This window comes from Dromiciops gliroides, chromosome 4 (assembly GCF_019393635.1).
Source record: "Dromiciops gliroides isolate mDroGli1 chromosome 4, mDroGli1.pri, whole genome shotgun sequence".
NCBI classification, from domain to species: domain Eukaryota; kingdom Metazoa; phylum Chordata; class Mammalia; order Microbiotheria; family Microbiotheriidae; genus Dromiciops; species Dromiciops gliroides.
This window is the reverse complement of record NC_057864.1, coordinates 367,709,680-367,728,735: the sequence shown is the minus strand read 5'-3', so window position 1 is coordinate 367,728,735 and position 19,056 is coordinate 367,709,680.

Here is a 19,056-nt window from a genome sequence, read left to right as displayed (position 1 = left end):
TTAATAAACTGCATGTGCATTTTTTAAAATAAAGAACCTAAAGTGGGTAGAGCACAGGGCCTAGAATCAGGAAGACCTGAATTCAAATCCAACCTCAGACATTTACTAGCTGTGTGACACTGAGGAAGTCACTTAATCCTGTTTGCCTCAGTTACCTCATCTGTAAAATGAGCTGAAGATAAAAATGACAAACCACTCCAGCATCTTTGCCAAGAAAACCCTAAGTGGGGTCACATGTAGTCAGACATGACCAAAAGGACTAAACAACAACAACAACAAATTAGTAAACCTAAAATAAGTACAAAAGAAGAGATATTGGAAATTAGAGAAGAAATAAACTGGAAAAAACTATATAAATGATGACTAAAACCAAAAGCTGGTTATTTGAAAAGACATATTGATAAGCGTTTAGTCAACCTGATTAAAAAAGAAGAGGAAACAAAATCAGATCAACAAATTAGCAAATGAGCAAAGTGAAATAACAACAATACCAAAAGAAACAAAAAGAATTTTCAGAAAAACTATGTCAATTACATATTTTTTTTTATTGAGGCAATTGGGGTTAAGTGACTTGCCCAGGGTCACACAACTAGTAAGTGTTAAGTGTCTGAGGCCAGATTTGAACTCAGGTACTCCTGACTCCAGGTCCGGTGCTCTAATCCACTGCGCCACCTAGCTGCCCCGATGTCAATTACATATTAACAAAACTGAGGACACAAAAGAAATGGAAGAATACCTTCAAAAATATAGAATACCCAAGCTAACAGAAAGCCAAGTAAAGATTTTAAATAATCCAAAGAGGGGGAGAGGGAGAGACAGAGAGAGAGACAGAGAGACAGAGAGAAAGAAATAGTGAGAGAGAGACAGAAAGACAGAGAGACAGAAGGAGACAGAGAGAGAGGCAGAAAGACAGAAAGAGACAGTGAGATAGACAGAGGGGAAGGGAGTAAATGGCAGATTGGTAGAGCAGCCAGAACACATCTATCGATTAAGTTTACTGTTTTAGTTGGGCTTGGTTAGCAGTACCCCAAAATGATTACAATAAATAACATCAAAGATTACTAATCACCAATCAGTATAACAGATATAATAACAAAAATTTTTGAAATATTGTGAGAATTACCAAAATGTAACACCAAGACACAATGTGATCACATGCTGTTTGAAAAATGGCACTGATAGACTCACTTAACACAGTGTTGCCAAAAACCTTCAATTTGTACAAAATAAAAATAAATTATCTGTGAAGCACCATAAAGCAGAGCACAATAAGAAGAGGTCTGCTTGTATTCACTATTTCCATCAGTAGAGCCATTATTCCTCTGTCAGCTACATGGTGCAGTGGGTAAAGTGTTGGGCCTGGGGTCAGGAAGACCTGAATTCAAATCTTCTTTCAGACACTTACTATTTGGGGCAAGTCATTTAACCTCTGTTAACTCTGAGAATCATTGTAAGAATCAAGTAAAATAATATTTATAAATTCTCAGTGTTAGAAAATAATGGGTTGGGGGGGGCAGCTAGGTGGCGCAGTGGATAAAGCACCGGCCTTGGATTCAGGAGTACCTGAGTTCAAATCCGGCCTCAGACACTTGACACTTACTAGCTGTGTGACCCTGTGCAAGTCACTTAACCCTCGTTGCCCTGCAAAAAAAAAAAAAAAGAAAGAAAATAATGGGTTTTGGGACACCCAGAGGCCCCCTTGAGAGGATATTATTGAGATCGATTGGATTGATTTTGCTGATTAACTCACTTAAAGTTGACTTGATTGAAACCACACCTACCTGAGAGCCTGGCCCTCAGTGGGTATGTTCTCTGAACTCTGACCTCAGCACATTCTACTCATGGACCTCCCTAAAGTCCAGTGAACCAATGGATTTGGGTTCAGCTGGAGTGAATAATAAAACTTGGTTTTACATGTAATTGGGAAAAAATAAAAGACAAAAAAACTAGATGTCCATTAAAAAAACAAGTGCATGTAAACACATTTTTTTTAAACCAAGATACCCTTGTATTGCTCTATAAACATTGCCTGAACTCAGCAAGAGCTCAGTAGAAGGTTCAAATCAGAGGCCAAGTTAACTGTAAGATAATTATAAACAAAATTATAATAACTTGCATGTGTATAGTACTTTGAGGTTTGCAAAATGATTTACATTCATTTCCTCAGTTTCCTTACCTATAAGATGAAGAACTTGGACTAGATGGCTTCTGAGGGTCCTTCTAGCTCTAAATATGTAGATTTAGAGTTGGGATCTTCAATTCAATTATTTTATTAGTCTCCAATACCATATTCCCAAGGCATTGTGCTACACCAGAGAGAGAGAGAGAGAGAGAGAGAGAGAGAGAGAGAGAGAGAGAGAGAGAAACAGAAAGAGAGAGGGAGAGATGACAGAAACAGAGAGACAGAGACAGAGACAGAGATGACAGACACTGTTCTCAAGGAACTTACAATTTCATAGGGGAAGATACACATGTAGAAATTACTGATACAGTGAATAATGTGATAAATGCAAAGAAGAAATAATGTGCTTGAAGTTAAGTTTACTCAAACTATGAGTAATTTTAAAAATGAAAGTCCAAGAGAATAGATAATGAAGGATGCCATCTTCCTCTTGGGAAAAGTATGAGAGACTACAAGACTAGAGTGTGATATAAATGGTCAAACATAGTCAATGAATATGTCATTTTATAGAAGTTTTTGTTTGTTTCAAGTCAAGTTTCAGTTTTTACATGGTTTAGCAGGCAGGGATTTTGCTTTTGTTTACATAATAAAGGTTGAACAAGAGGTCTCTTTTGGTTTCAGATATGTAGTGACTTCTGCCTGAACCCAGCCACCAGAATTCCCCAATTTGTCCTAACGTTGTATAATAGATGAGTACTAAACAATTAATTGGTTAATACTTGTATATGATCCAATTCCTGAGTTAGTTCCCAAAGAACTCAATTTCATATACAAAAAGTACCTAGCTTAGTTTAGTGAGGCTTCTACACAGATCAAACTTTTGTTGAGAACGAAGCAATAAAGAAATTTAAGAAATTAAAAGAAAGATTATATAACATGTGGTCTGCTGTTAGGATAGACTAGATTTGAAAAGGCCCATTTAAAGGATAATATAATAGCCTTGGTGAAAAGAGATGAAGCCCTGAGGTATGTTAGCAATAAACCAAAGGGAATAGAATATGAGAGAGATTGCAGAGATTAAATTGACAGGACTTAGAAATTTATTGGAAGTGAGAGGTGAGGAAAAAGGAAGAATCAAAAATATGATTTTAAGGTTATAGGCCTGGGTGGAGAGAGATGTCCTCAGCAGAAACAGAGAAGTTAGAAATTGGGGAACAATGACAAAGGCAAAAATGAAAAGTTCATTTTTGCACTTGCTGAATTTAAGGTGGCAAGCACCCAATAAGGAGCTAGAAATACAGGAGTGGAGTTCTGAAGAGATCTTGAGGATAAAATTGTGATTAGTGAATAATATGATTTAAAGTGAAACTTGTTGAAACTTGTTGAAACTTGAGGGGGCAAATTGACAGTAAAAATTTGATTTCTAAGTAATCTAATTAGAACTTATTTCTGAGAATAGATAAACTCACCAAGGAAAGAGAGGGAAGGGGGCAGAGGACAGAACCTTTGTAGTCACTGATTCTTAAGGTGTAGGAATAAGATAAGGAGCCCGTGAAAGAGACAATTCAGGGAAGTAGGAGAAGAACCACTAGCAAGTCCCACCATGGAGGCTAAGAGAGAAGTTATGAAAAAGAAGTGCCTGCAGCAGCATCAACATTTTGTGATAATCAGTTGCTATTAGACTTAGCCTTTCTCAACAGTACAATGATTCAAGACAATTCCAAAAGACTCTTTTTTTTTTTGTGAGGCAATTGGGGTTAAGTGACTTGCCCAGGGTCACGCAGCTAGTAAGTGTCAAGTGTCTGAGACTGCATTTGAACTCAGGTCCTCCTGAATCCAGGGCTGGTGCTTTATTCATTCACTGCACCACCTAGCTGCCCCTCCAAAAGACTCTTGATGAAAAATGCTCTCCACATCCAGAAAAAGAACTGTGGAATCTGAATGCAGATTGAACCACACTATTTTCACTTTTTTTGTTGGCTTTTTTTTTCTTTCTTGAGGTTTTTACCTTTTCTTCTGGTGCTTCTGTCACAACATGACTAATGTGGAAATAGGTCTAACATGATTGTACATATATAATCTATATTAGATTGGTTCCTGTCTTGAGGGGGGAGGGAAGGGAGGGAGAAAATTTTGGAACTAAAAATCTTATATCTTTACATGTAACTCAAAAAACCCCCACTATTATGATTTTTTAAAAAAGAAAGAAATGTCTGAATAAGTGTCTGAAGCTTTATTATTGTTAAAAAAAAAGGAAAAGGACAGAGTAGCATATTGAACACATCAAAAACACGATTATCATAGAAGGGAGATCACAAAAACAGCTTGCAAAGGCAACAGGACCAGAAGTAAAAAGGAATAAAGTGGTGTTTTTCACAATATTTAAAATAACAACAACTAAAAAAAAAAGGCTGACTATAAATCCAGGAATGACTGAAAATAACTATGCTATATGTATACAAATAAAGGCCGTATCTTCATCCCACCTTCAGTCAACCACCCTCAACCAGTTTCTCAAATGAGAATACCTCTGCTCAATCAACTAAAGGCATTCAACTATATACACAAAAGTTAATTAATTTGGAAGATGCGAAATATTTACAGACATCGGATGAAATGAAATGACCCTCCACAGGAAATGGATTAGGATTTGTTAAAAAGACTCAGTCATGCTTTGTGGAGCTTTTAATAAAATGGCAAGCCAGAAAATGGCAAGCCAGTTTGGAACCCTGGATTCCTGTAGTGGGCTAGTCTAGTGGTGAAAGTAATCCCCATCCAAGCCCTTGAGAGAGAATCACTTGGGGAGGAGGAATGAGCCTCTATCTTCCACCAACTCTTATTATTACACCACTGGGGTTATTGCTAAAAGTTAATTTACTTTATCTGGCCAAATTATATCAGCTGAAAATCAATGGGGACTCATAAGTAATTGTTCTGAAAAACCACATCTCCTCTCCTCCACTACCTAGTAACATTGAAAACTTTATCATCAGGCATGGTCATTGTATGGTGGCCATAAGGGGCCCTTGTATCATGTCCAGAAATGTCAAAATAAATAAACAGAAAACATCAATAAAACTTTTTGAAGCCCCTACTTGTGCTATAATATTCAGATCACTTTTTCATTCTTGTTCATCCTCTAAAGTGTTCTGTCACCCACCTCCCCTGAAATCTATTAGCATATCCAGGAAGAATGACTCATCTGACTAAGGAAACACAGAGGTATTGGTTTCTTGGAATTCAGGAAAGTGAATCATGTTCCATATACACTGCTTTTAATAGCTTCCTTGGAAAATGTCTGAATATTTCCCAAACATTCAACCTCCTTTGGGGAATTAAAAGTTGATAAAGTAATAGATTGTTCACTAAAGTCGCACTCCAAATTTGTCAGTGACTCTAGTTGTTCAAAGGTTATCCTTCTGGATGTCAGTTTCCAGAAGTACCTACCAAACTTCAAGTATAGGCCAGATATAATCTATGTATCTATTAGCCAAGAATCATCCAGTCTAGCTAAGTGTGGAGATGATGATAATGGGATATTTATACACCAGGTGGCAAATATAAATATATATGTATGTGTGTGTGTGTATGAATATAAATGATATGCCTATATGTAAATATTTGCATATTTATTTACTGTTGTCTCCCCCAACTGAATGTAATTACCTTGAGTTCACGGATTACCTTTGTATTTGTATGCCAATGTCTACTGGGACTTAAGTGCTTTTTGATTGATTGATTGATTGATTGATTGATTGATTCAGATGGCCAACTATGGGTGAGGAAAAATGAAGATTGTATCAGACAAGATCATTGTCTCAATCTGTTTTTTTCTTCATTTGTTGTTGTTGTTGTTGTAAAGCATCAGTGGGTGGGAGATAAGAGGTTTCAGTGGCAGTTCATATATATGAAATATGAGTTTGCTTATATATATATATATATATATACATGTCTGTGTATATGCAGGCAGACACACATACACTTATATGTATATGTGTATAGATATGTGTATTTGCAAATAGCAATGAAAATCATTTACTAGGGTATGGAGGGAAGAAGAACTGTGATTGCCATTGATTGAGGGAGCACCCATACCAAAGAAATCCCAGAACTTTAATAATAAGAAAGTAATTGAATACTTGAGTTGTAGATGTTACCTAACCACTTCTAAGGTAAAAGTGAAACTTTTTGCAAACTATTTTCTTTGAGGCAAAAGGATTTCTTCAATGAAATGACACCGACTGCCTACATATTTTCTTGGGTGAATGGGATGCAAATGGATATTTTTAGTGGTCAGTATCCTTTTGCTACTCAGTAATGACACAAGGAATGCATCAGAATAATAGACTCATGCATTGAAGTCAGAATAGTCAACAAGCATTTATTATATGTACTATGTTTAAGGCACTCTGTTAAATTGTAGAGAACAAAGTAAAAGAAAAAATAAACCCTGCTTTCAAGGACCTTACATCCTAATCAAGGAGTCAATCTGTATGTAAATAGATACATAAAAGAGACATTGAGAGTAGATGGAAGGAAGTTGGAAGAGACTTGAAAAGTGACATTACAATTCTCTAATCTTGTTGTTCAGCCATATCTGGCTCTTCATAACCTCATTTGTGGTTTTCTTGGCAGAGATACTGGAGTGATTTGCTATTTTCTTCTCCAGCTCACTTTACAATTGAGAAAACTGAGGAAAACAGGATTAAGTGACTTGTCCAGGGTCACATAGTTAGTAAATGTCTGAAGCTAGGTTTGACCTCATGAAGAGGAGTCTTTCTGACTAGGCTGGATGCTCTGTCCACTGTGTCACCAAGAGGCCCAGAGATGTAAGTCACCCAAGCTCACATGGGTAGTAAATATTTTTGAAACCTATTCCCTGCCTCAAGATGAAACAATCTTTCCATTGTACCATATTGTCTCATACGAATGCCTTCAAACCTGATTATAATATGCAAATATAAATGAAACTGCTGTCCATGGTGTGGGACTCTTTTTTTTTTTTTTTTTGCTTTCTTTTCCCTTTTTGGTGCCTCATGGAATAGCATATACGTTATGACATACAGAAACTATATCTCCTCCTACTCTTAAATCAGCAGATAGGATCCAGTTTAAGTTTTGAGAAACAATGGCATTCCTTAAATAACTCACAAAATTTTTATTCCTCTCAAAATAATAAAGTCTAAAGAAGTTTCTTATTTGTTTTGTTTTGTTTGTAATGTTTGAATGTCATTCAACTTGAATAACAAGAGTTCCTGGACCCTGAGTTCCTAGACCTCAAATTTCTGAACCTAGCTCTAGAGATTAAAGCACATAGAGGTACATTGGATATGTTCTAGTTCTAGAGATTAAAGCACATAGAAATACATTGGATATGTTCTAGCTCTAGAGATAAAAGTACATCGAGGTACATTGGATATGTTCTCAACCACATGGACCCAGAAAAGGGGAACCATGTAGTCAAGTCATTGTACTGTTTGAATCCCAGTCTCACAGAGGAGTGTCGGAAGTACCTGAATCCTGGTCTTCTGCAAAAAAAAAAAAAAAAAATTCTTTGAGAGTTTGGAAACACAGTCTTCTAGAGAGCAAAGAAGGGATTCTTGGGCAGTGCTATACTCTTGGGTAATAGAGAATCACCACTATGGTCCCAGAGCTAGAGGATAAGCATGGGACTAAGCTACCTATATGGAGGAGCAAAAAGCTAGACCTTTTCCTTCTCTACTTTCATATGTTGCAGTTGCAAAGGAAAGGGGGGTTGCCTACCTAGAAACTCCAAGTGTCTTTACTTCAGGGGGAAGTCCAAGAGAGTATAGCGAGGTCAGAATTCTAAATAGGTACCTAGACTTAAAGGTGGGCTTACCAAAATATCAGGGGATTGCCTCTTTCCTGAACCCAAGTTTATTTTCCCATCCACAAGGTGTAAAAATCACAAGGAGGCACTAGGAGTCTAGGGAACCATGTAGGTCCTTGAAAAGGGAAAAGGGAACTCACCAGAGAGGAAGAAGAATTATATCAGCTATTTATGGGCCATTGTGAATCCTTTGTGTTTTTGTTGTTGTTGTTGTTGTTGTTATTGCATTTTCTGTGAAATATAAAGCTAACCCAGACCTGATATTCATCATTACCTTAAGAACATTTTTGTTCCTCATTTTAGAAGAGGACCCATGACCTTGACTGATGACTCAGGAAGAGAGAGTGAGGCAGAGTTACACAGAGTTGGCAGCCTCACTCTCCTTCCTGAGTCATCAAAGTCAGTGGCAGGGCAAAAGTTAGGGAAACTGTCAATGACCCAGGATGCAGTGGATGACTTTGGCATCTTCAGTGTCTGACCAAGCTGTAAGTACTCCACAGTAACTGCTTCAGCTGTCTTCGTGGCCATTGGAACAAATTGCTCTCATCTGCCCATTCCACCAGAGGAAGTCTTCACATTCTTGGGGTAGACATCCCCTTTACTCACCTTCAGGTTTGAGGTCTGTCAGTTACCCTAAACCTAGTTTAGCCTATCTGCCAAGATGGTTTGGGCTGTGCGTGCTACACTTTGTTGGGGCCACAGGTGAGAGTTGGGTGAAAGGTGGACCCTGAAGGCAGATCAACACCTCTAAAAAAGTCTTGGCAAGCTCTCACACAAGATGTGCAAGTCCTCCTTGAACATCCATACACCCCACCTTGAATATTTACAGGTACTGGCAACTCTTTTATTCTTCCCAGTGGAGAATAATTCCTGTATTTTGTGTTTAAACCCCTTGACTGTGAAATGTAAATCAATGTGTATACATCTGTAACTCTGAGTACACATATTCTCTCTCACATGGATAATCACTTGTTTTATTCTTTTTTAAGTTGTCTCCACACTTTTCCCTCTTTCCCTTCACTGCCCACAGTTTAAACTAATGTCCAATATGTTATTATGACCTGTTCATCATTCCAATCCCACCTTAAATTGACAATTTGTGCTTCTTCCTGAAAAGTAAGATGCTTCATGCACAGCCTGCTTGATTCTTTGTTTCATTCTTTGTATATGTATACCTGGTGCCTAGCATAGTGCCCAACACCCAGTAAGAGCTTAATAAAGGGTCGTTTGTTGATTTATTGATTATCCCCTTTGCAATCAGGAAGATTCCCTCTCCTGGATCTGCCCTCTTTACTTTGAGCTTTGCTCAAAGGTACAATCAACTGACAAGAAATGGAAGCATCTCTCCTAACATGACAGAAACTAATTGCTATTTTAAAACAATAGCTGCCACCAAGAAGCAGTGGCTTCTGGAAATATATGAAATCTACAAATAGAATGTTTCCAAGAAGAGAAACATTTTTTTTTCTAAAAAGTCATTTTCCATGATTTTTGTAATTCCTGTACTTTTAAGGAAAATTACATAAATTATATTTCCGCTTACATCTAGTTAATCATCACATGTAGTGTCATGTAACATGGTTCAGAGACAGTAGTGGTAGGAAGACCTAAATTGATAGCTTTTCTGACCAAATAAGAGCTTTTCCCAACTATTTAACACTATCCATAAGCAGCCAGCTACTGAGCTACTATTTCCAAAATTGTGGGTCTTGGCTTGTAAAGAGAGTGAGGGGAAAGTTTCCCACAAAGATTCCATCAAATAAGTCTACAATCCAGACAAGTCTAGAGTCATCCATGACTGTACTTACATGATGAATTTTTGGGGGAAACTCTCAATCCCCCACCCCATCTGTTGGCACTACAAAGACTCCTAGATAAACATTTCTTAGCCTATATTTTTTAAATATCCAAAGCCTTTATTCCCTAATTGTAATTCTTCATATTTGGGTTTCAAGATTCACATTTGTATGTTCTCAGGGTTATTTTTATTTTAAAAACAAAAACAAAATGAAACCTTCAAATTTACATTTTCTCAAGGTTTTAATTTTTGCATCTTCCTTCTCCAAATGCCTATAACCCATTTTATTGATGTGGTGACACCTCAATTCAGCAAAAATATGTAAGCACCTTTTAAATGCCAGGCCCTGATCTGGGCGCTGCATGCTGGAGATATAAAGATAATAATTGCCCTGTTCCTGCCCTCTTAGAGTTTATAATCTAGCAAGACACCAGGACTCACCCTAGACAGAACTGTGATTTAGGTGCAATTTATCTTGGTGTCCAGCTCCCATCCCAGACTCTGCTTACAGATTCTTTTTTTCCTTTTAGCATTCCATCCCACACTATATCACCTTCTCAGCACCCAAGAACTCTTCCATTTGCTAGACTCTCTTCCATAACTTGGGGAAAGTAATCATCAGAGGAAAAAAAACCTTCAATTTTACTTTCCAGCTTTAAAATTCTATGACACTTTTATAGATATCAAGAACTGTTTGGGTTATCTCTTACAAACATATCTGCATTTTAAAAGAATAAACTGAATCTCAGAATATAGATCTGCTCAGCTAAAACCAATGTGAAGAATTGTATTTTTGGACTAGACATATTTGTTTATAAAGGGGGAGGGAGCTTCTAATGGACAGAAAGGTTGGTGGGTAATGATAAATACCTCAAAAAGGAACATTAATATAACTTTTTAATAAGTACAAGGAAGAAGACCCCCCAAAATGCTAAAAGGGACACAAATAGAGCAAGTTGGTTACTACCTTACAGATTCAAGATACAACTATAATTATTTAAAAACCATACACAACATGGCAACTTAAATTATTGAGTTGTGTATTTAATACCAAAGTTTTAAAAGCTTTACTGCAGTTATTTAGCTCTAACTGATTGAAATCTTTTAATTGGTTTCTTAAAAATCACCCATCTTGTGAATACTTTCATCAGTCTTTTTCAATGACATCATATCAATGATGCATGTTATGGTGGTATTTACATCTCAAAATTTTATTATTGTTTTTATCTGTTTTTAAATTTTGTATTTAAATTCTTATTTCTCCAATCTGGTTTTACTTTTTTTATGCCTAGTCTAAATTCCTAGTGCAAATGGATTCATGGGCTTTTGTTAATTCATAGAAATACTCCTATGTGCTTCCATAATGTTTATATGTAGCAATTATTCAATTAAATTCAATTAATTATACACCAACTACCTGGCCTGGAGAAAGATGGATTCTTTGGAAGAATGACTTCTATAGTGACATAGCAAGGAGTCATGGAAAGAATACTTGACTTGGAGTCATAAGAGGTCAATGTTCAAGTCCTACTTCTGACATTTACTAGCTGTATGACCCTAGGCAAATCACAACCTCTTCTGAGCCTCATGTAGCACTCTAAGCCTATAATATATAGCTTGGGTGTCATCAGCCATGAAGGAAGGAGTTCCCAAACCAAACGAAATCATTGATATGTGATTTACATAGAAAATGTACTTCACTCTACATTAAACACCATATAATGGTATTTAGCAGTATCTTTTTGTGATTTTTAAAATTTAAAGCCTTCTTTCAATTAGTGGGAGGTTCTTGAATGAGATGAGGAAAAGGATTTGATAAATAGAAAATAGTATTTGGTTCCAATTAATACCTAGCATTTATATAGTTCTTTGAGGTTTACAAAGCAGTATGCCCATGTTATCTCATATATTTTGCATAACAACCCTGTAAGGTATTTGTTACTATTATCCCCATTTTATAGATGAGGAAACTGAGGACAAGAAAGTCAGTCAGTAAATGTCCAAAGCTGGATTTGAACTCGGATCCTACAGACTTTAAATCTAATGCTTTATCTAGTATACCACCTTGCTACTTCTGACAAGTCTAAAGCTGAATCTTGAGACTTCCTCTGTCATGCCTAACTCTGGCCCCCGGGAGTCAGAGAGAACAAGTCTAGTTGTCCCCTCTTCTTCAAATACTTGAAGGAAGCTATGTTTTCATAGGATCACAGATTCTGAGCTAGAAGGGACCTCAACAGCTATTCTCATTCTACTGGTAAGGAAAATGAGGCCCAGAAAGAGTAAGCTCAGGGTAAGATGGCAAATTAAATAGGTAGAATTTAATCTCAGATCTTCTGAGAACCAGTGCTTTTTCCCCCCATTATGCCATAGTACCTCCACACCACCCCCACCCCCATGTCTTCTCATCTCCATTCTAAACATTGCTAGCTTCTTCAACAAATTCTCATATAATTTCTAGTTTTCCTACTAGATTAGTTATCCTCTTCCATATGCTCACTGGCTTCTCATGATCAGCAGTTTAGTTGTTTCAGTTATATTGGTGTGACTGTAACTGAAAGAAATATTTGGATACCCTTCCACCTTACAGAAAGCCAGACCAAATGTAATGAATGATCCAATCAACCACAAACTCCATATGTAATATAGGATACTGTCTCCATGACTAACTAACCTCTCCAGTTGGAAAAATTTGGGGGCAGGAAACAAAGTAGTTAAAGCTCCAAGTCATAGACAATTTCAAATTAGTGGAATCCACAAATTGATGTCATACAGACTGTGTTCACTCCTAAAAATGGAAATAGAAGCCCCTGTACATGTAATTCAAGCATAGTGATTTATACTTATGGGTGGGGGAGGAGCAAGGGATGAAGTAGAGAAAGATATGGATTAAATGGTCCAGCTTGACTGCTCACAGTTATTTGAGTTTAATGAATAATTAATTTGCTTTGCCCAATTAGAAGTAGTCTGAGTACAATTTATAGTAACGTTATTGTTTTTAATGTTACTGCACCAAATTATTTTAATGTTTTTTTGCTTTTTACATAACCTTCATTTCCAAATACTTCCAAATATGTCCATCCTTCCCCGACTTCCTTCTCCAAAGAGCCATCCTTTGTAACTGTAATGATTGGAATGACACCACCTGCTGGAGACTTACTGTAGAAGAGTTCCACCCATGAAGCGAAGGTCTTTGAGGGCAAGACCAGGAGTCTTTTCTTTGGCGTCAGGAAGGGACGTTTTCTAGTGGGAGGAAGAAGGAAGAGCTGGGTGCTCTGACTCGCGCTCTTTCCTGAGGACTCTGGTGGAGGGCAGAGCTAGAAATGTGCTCTCCCTCTAATAGATAGGAATCTAGGCCTTTCCTTCTCTCTTTACCAAATTCTTATTCTCCTTAATAAATGCCTAAAAGTCTAACTCTTGCTAAAGCTTATAATTTATTGGCGACCACTCATTAGATATTTTAGACGGACTAGCTAGAATTTTAACCCTTAACAGATGGCGATTTTAGCCTTAACGTAACAAAGAAGAAAAACAAAAGTGGACCGGGATAAGCATTTTGGCAAAACTAAATAACCCATCAAGCAAGTCTGACCTCACATATAAAGCTTCACACCCATAACCCCCTATTTCTGCAGAGAAGAGAGGGGAATGATATTTTTCCCTCTCTTCTTCCAGGCCAAGTTGACTATAATAATTACCCAGCATTCCATTTCATATAGCCAATCATTTTGTTATCAATATTCTCTCAATGATGCTGTATAACTACGAATTTCAGGAAACTACAGTCTCTAAAGAAATAAAGTTGTAGGTAACTTTAAGGGCAACAAAGAGACATATGGGAGCCACAATTGAACCACAACATATTTTCAGTAATGATCAGTGCACCAAAAAATATTGGCATATACTATATTATGCAGGAACTGTAGACTCAGATGTGCAGGCAGAATGAGGAATGAATGGATAGCTTGAGTGCACAGGTACTCATGATATATACATATACAGATTATATGTGTGCATATATATATGTATGTATATGTATATACATACATATGTATATAAATATACATAAACACCCATGTTGTGTACATCTATATTCCTGCACATATTTATGTGTGTATGAATGAATTGTACTGTGTGTATGTATAGATATACGTATATAAAGTGAATATATATGTGTTTATATACATGTTTTATATTTATATTCATACACATTTATACGTGTTTGCAAGAATATGTATAATTCATGCATGTATGTATATATATGGTATAGCTAGGTGGCACAGTGGATAGACTGCTGGCCTGGAGTAAGACTCATCTTTCTGAGGTCAAAACTTGCCTCAGACTATCTGTGTCACCCGAGGCAAGTCACTTAACCCTGTTTGCTTCAGTTTCCTCATCTGTGAAATGAGCTGGAGAAGGAAATAACAAACCACTCCAGTATCTTTGACAAGTAAATCCCAAATGGGGTCATGAAGGGTCAGATAGGACTGAAACAAATGAACAAATTAATATATGTGTGAGTATACATAAATACATACATGCACACACATACATATATACCCCTAGAGGGAACACAATAGGTAGATCCCCAAATGAGAATCTATATGAAAACATGGACAAAAATTGTATAGGATGAGTAGGAATGGATGAGTATGACCTGCACTAGTAGAGGTGATACCTATATCAACAAGATCATGGATACATTCAAATACGACAGTATTGAGCTGATGCTCAGGTTATTAATTGGCTTCCATTTTCACTGACAATGAAATAGTCAGATGGACTCTGAGGTCTTTTCTAGCTCTAGATCTATGATCATATGTTCTTCAAACTAGAGGAAACAGAAAAAAAATAGCTTATTTGAAGTTAAAACCCAAGAAAAGTAGGGAAATGTTATGGGAACACCTAGTTGTTTCTGATTAATTCAATAACAACAGACCCAGGGAAATTTTATCCCATGGGACAAAAAAAAAAAAAAAGTGGTATATGTGATTTCTGTGCCACCATCCACTGTTTATGGTCTGGAAAGATCATGGAAAACAAGAGAAGTGATGTAGAACTGGAGACAGGTACTACATTCACACTCACTAGAGTTTTTCAGGAAAAGGCTGGAGGACCACTAGGCAGGTATACTGTAGAGACTCTTGTCTAAGAATGACTTGAACGAGATGGCTTATGAGCTTTCTTCTAACTCCTGAGTGGCAGAATGGTAGAGTGGATGATTTTGGACTTGAAATTAGGAAGACTTGGGTTCATGTCCTATCTCCCATCATAGTGAGATAATACAGAGGATAGGGGGAAGAAGAAGGAAATAAATATCTATGTGCCAGGCTCTGTGCTAAGGGCTTTTTACAAATATCTCATTTGAAGCTCACAACAACCCTGGCAGGTTGGTGCTATTATGGTCCCATTTTACAGTTAAGGAAACTGAATCAAAGCAAGGTTTAAGACTTGCCCAGGGTCACACAACTAGTAAGTGTCTGAGGTTGATTTTCAAATCAGGTCTTCTAGGGGCAGCTAGGTAGCGCAGTGGATAAAGCATCAGCCCTGGATTCAAGAGGACCCGAGTTCAAATACAGCCTCAGACACTTGACACTTACTAGCTGCGTGACCCTGGGCAAATCACTTAACCCTCATTGCCCCATGGAAAGAAAGAAAGAAAGAAAGAAAGAAAGAAAGAAAGAAAGAAAGAAAGAAAGAAAGAAAGAAAGAAATCAGGTCTTCCTTATTTCAGGCCTGGTGCTCTATTCAGTGCACCTACCTTGGCTAGAAGATAAAGTTGGCATCATAATGACCAGAATTTGAATACTGCTTCAGACATTTACTAACTTTGTGACCCTAGACAAGTCACCTACTTCTTTCAGGCTCAGTTTCCTCATTATCAAAATGGGGTACTAAGAGCACTACTTCAAAGGGTTATTGTGAGGATCAAATGAGATAATATGTATGTAAGGTGTTTTGCAAACCTTTTAAGTGCTGGCTATATTATTACCAGGGCAGCTGGGTGGCAATGTAGATAGAACACCAGGCCTGGAGTGAGGAAGACCTGAATTCAAATTTGAACTCACACTTACTAGCTGTGTGATCCTGGGCAAGTCACTTAACCTTGTTTACTTCAGTTCCCTCATCTGTAAAATGAGCTGGAGAAGGAAATGGCAAAGCATGCCAGTATCTTTGCCAAGAAAACCCCAAATGGGGTCACAAAAAGTCAGACACGACTAAGATGACTAAAATTATTACTACAAGCTGTATGACCCTGGGATTAGATACAATTCTCCTCAGAAGTCTCTTGCAACTTTAAATATGTGATCCTGTGAAATTCTGACTCTGGAATCTTATTAATTTCTTAAGTTACAGTATTTAACCATGTGACCATCAAAGATACAGTGACTTACAGAATTCAGCTAGCATATTTAAATTTAGTCTTCATTCTTCATGAGATTCCTACAGTTTCTCTATCCAAAGTGGAAATAGATCAGTTTCTTCTTCAATATCCTCAGTGTTGCAGCCTCACTGGGAGCAAGCAGCTTCTTACAAGGTTGGAATCTCCTTTGACTTCCTCTTTGATCTGACATTGGGGAAAGAGGTTGCCAACCAGTTCTGTCTGTCTCTATGGTTACCAATTAGCAGCCCAAAGAGAGGCATGCATTGGCAAAGGAGAAATGAAAAGTAAGCTGGGAGAGGCAGGTCAGTGCTGGTGGAAAAATAAAAGAATGGTCGCCAAAAATAAATAAATGAGAGCCAGTCGTTCACACAAGAATATAGAGCAAGCAATACCCATATACCCATTCATTGTGGAATGAAATGAAATGTGAAGAATGGTATTCTAACCCATCAGTGAGGCCACACTGATGTTTAATTTCAACTAACAAATATTCATGGAGCACCTTACCATGGGACAGCACTGTGTTATTGGCAACAAAACACAAAGATGTAGAAGATATATCCCTGTAGCAAGGAGCTGAATTCTGTGCCTTCTCCTCAAAAGGCAATATTCTATTCTTATTCCTTTCATGTCAAAAGAAGACTTTGAAAAATGAATAATAATGTAGTGATAGAGGAAGCTTAAATAGCATATTAAGATATATCAAATGCTGTGTGTGCATTCTCTTTAAGCCTCTTCACAACCATGAGGGGAAGGTCATGATAGAAATATTATTATTATTCCAATTTTATAGAAAGGAAGCTATGGCTTAGGGAGGGCAAATGTCTTGTTCACTGACACAAAACTAATAGGAGTCAGAGGTGGAATTTGAACTCTTCTTGACTCCAATTTGGCATTCTCTTAACCACACTATGCATGGGTCTTTTGTATCTCTAAACCCTTCATATAAAATAGAAGCAGCCTCAAGAGTAATAATCCTTTGCTTTAAAGGGCATGAAAATATCCATTTGGGAGGCAAAAGATTAGGATTCTTCTTCCTGCCTCTGCCAAGAAAAATGCAGTGTCAATAATTTCTTCATTTCTACAAATAAGAAGCTGGACCAGGTAATTTCTAATGTCCCTTTCGGCTTTAAAAGGCACTGCTCTGCCATATAAGAATGAGTGATTCATGAAGAAACAAGTATTTTAAAAAAGCATTCAGATTTCATTATAAACTAACAGAACATGAGGAACAAACAGTGATATGATGCTTATTAGGAAGAATGTACTTACAAGAGTTACAAAACATTGGAATGGTTTCTCCTGACAGGTTAAGAGGTTGTGTGTGTGTGTGTGTGTGTGTGTGTGTGTGTGTGTGTGTGTGTGTGTGTGTGTGCATGCGCACCTGGTAATTAAAGAAAATCATATTGGGTCTGTTTTATCCAGAAGCAGGGATTTAAACTAGATGAACTTTCTTCCAACCCTTTGATTCTTAATATACAATTCTTCTCAATATATAGTTTTAACATCAAAAGAGCTGGTGCTTTATTTAATAATCAGTTCTCATTATGGTTCATTCAGCTTCAGATTTGAATGAGCTTGAACTGCATGTAATCTCTGGATTTGAAAGGCTTTGGTTTGTTCCGGTCTGAAAGTTTGTTCAAGTATTACTCCACTGACTGATAGTGGTCTGCCAAGGCTGCTGTTTAGAAAGGAAGTCTTTTCTTCCACCCATCTTGTTTGTGTTTTGAAAATTGCTTCAGTTTATGTCCTGTTTTCATTCCCACGCCCAACCCTTGCAAAGCAAACACATTACTAGTGGTGTTGGTAGCCCCACTGGTAGTGGTCGTGGTGATGGTGGTAGTGTGGGGGAGAGGGTGGGGGTGGAGGAAGGAAAGAAAAATTTCCCTAGAGCAAAAAGAAATTTAAAAGAAGCCAAAACATAATTTGGAAGCAAACTCTTATGTGCCAAAACCAGATGGATGTTGCAATATCAAGGACATCAGTTCAATTTGTTAGAATAGACACAAATACCTCCAAGCTCCATTTGCAGCCATCCCTAATGCCATCAAATACTTAGGGGAATTTGGTGTGCCTGTGATATCTCCCTATATAATGTAAGTTCCTTTGAGGATGGGGTATTTTGTTTCTGTCTTTGTATTTTCAGCACCCAGTATAGTGCCTGGCACTTAAAAGGTGCTTAATAATTGTTTACTGACCTGAGAATTCATATATGACATTTAATTCCAGTGATACCACTGGCAAAAGATGTATATCATCAGAGTGAGCAAGGATGCCCTGTAGCTGTAGCAATGGGCACTGATTTGTTTCTATATCTTCTGATACCTACTAGAACCTATGACCTCAAAAAAACCCAAAACAATTCTGACTAAAGATATACCATCTCATGTAGTCTTAGAATGTGTGTTTTCTCCTGTAAGGTGCCCAAAAGTTACCAGGCAAATTTACACACAAAAGTTTATTGTCATATTCCCCTGATCTAGTTATAGCTAATTGTTGGGTTTTTCCCATCCTTTTAATTTTGCTCCCAAGCCCTTTTCTGACCCCATTTGGAAAGAAAATCCCCCTTCCTCTATGCAGAATTCAGTTCTAATCCCCAAAACAATCCTAGATTTTACAAGTGCTTTCATAATTCATGCTTGTTTAGGTGAATACAATTCTACCCTTAAAAGTGACAACTTGGGGGCAGCTAGGTGGTGCAGTAGATAAAGCACTGGCCTTGGATTCAGGAGGACCTGAGTTCCAATCCAGCCTCAGACACTTGACACTTAATTAGCTGTGTGGCCCTGGACAAGTCACTTAACCCTCATTGCCCTGCAAAAACAAAAAACAGAAACAAAAACAAAACAAAAAAACCCCACAAAAAACAACAAAAAAGTGACAACTTGTACTACACTCCATTC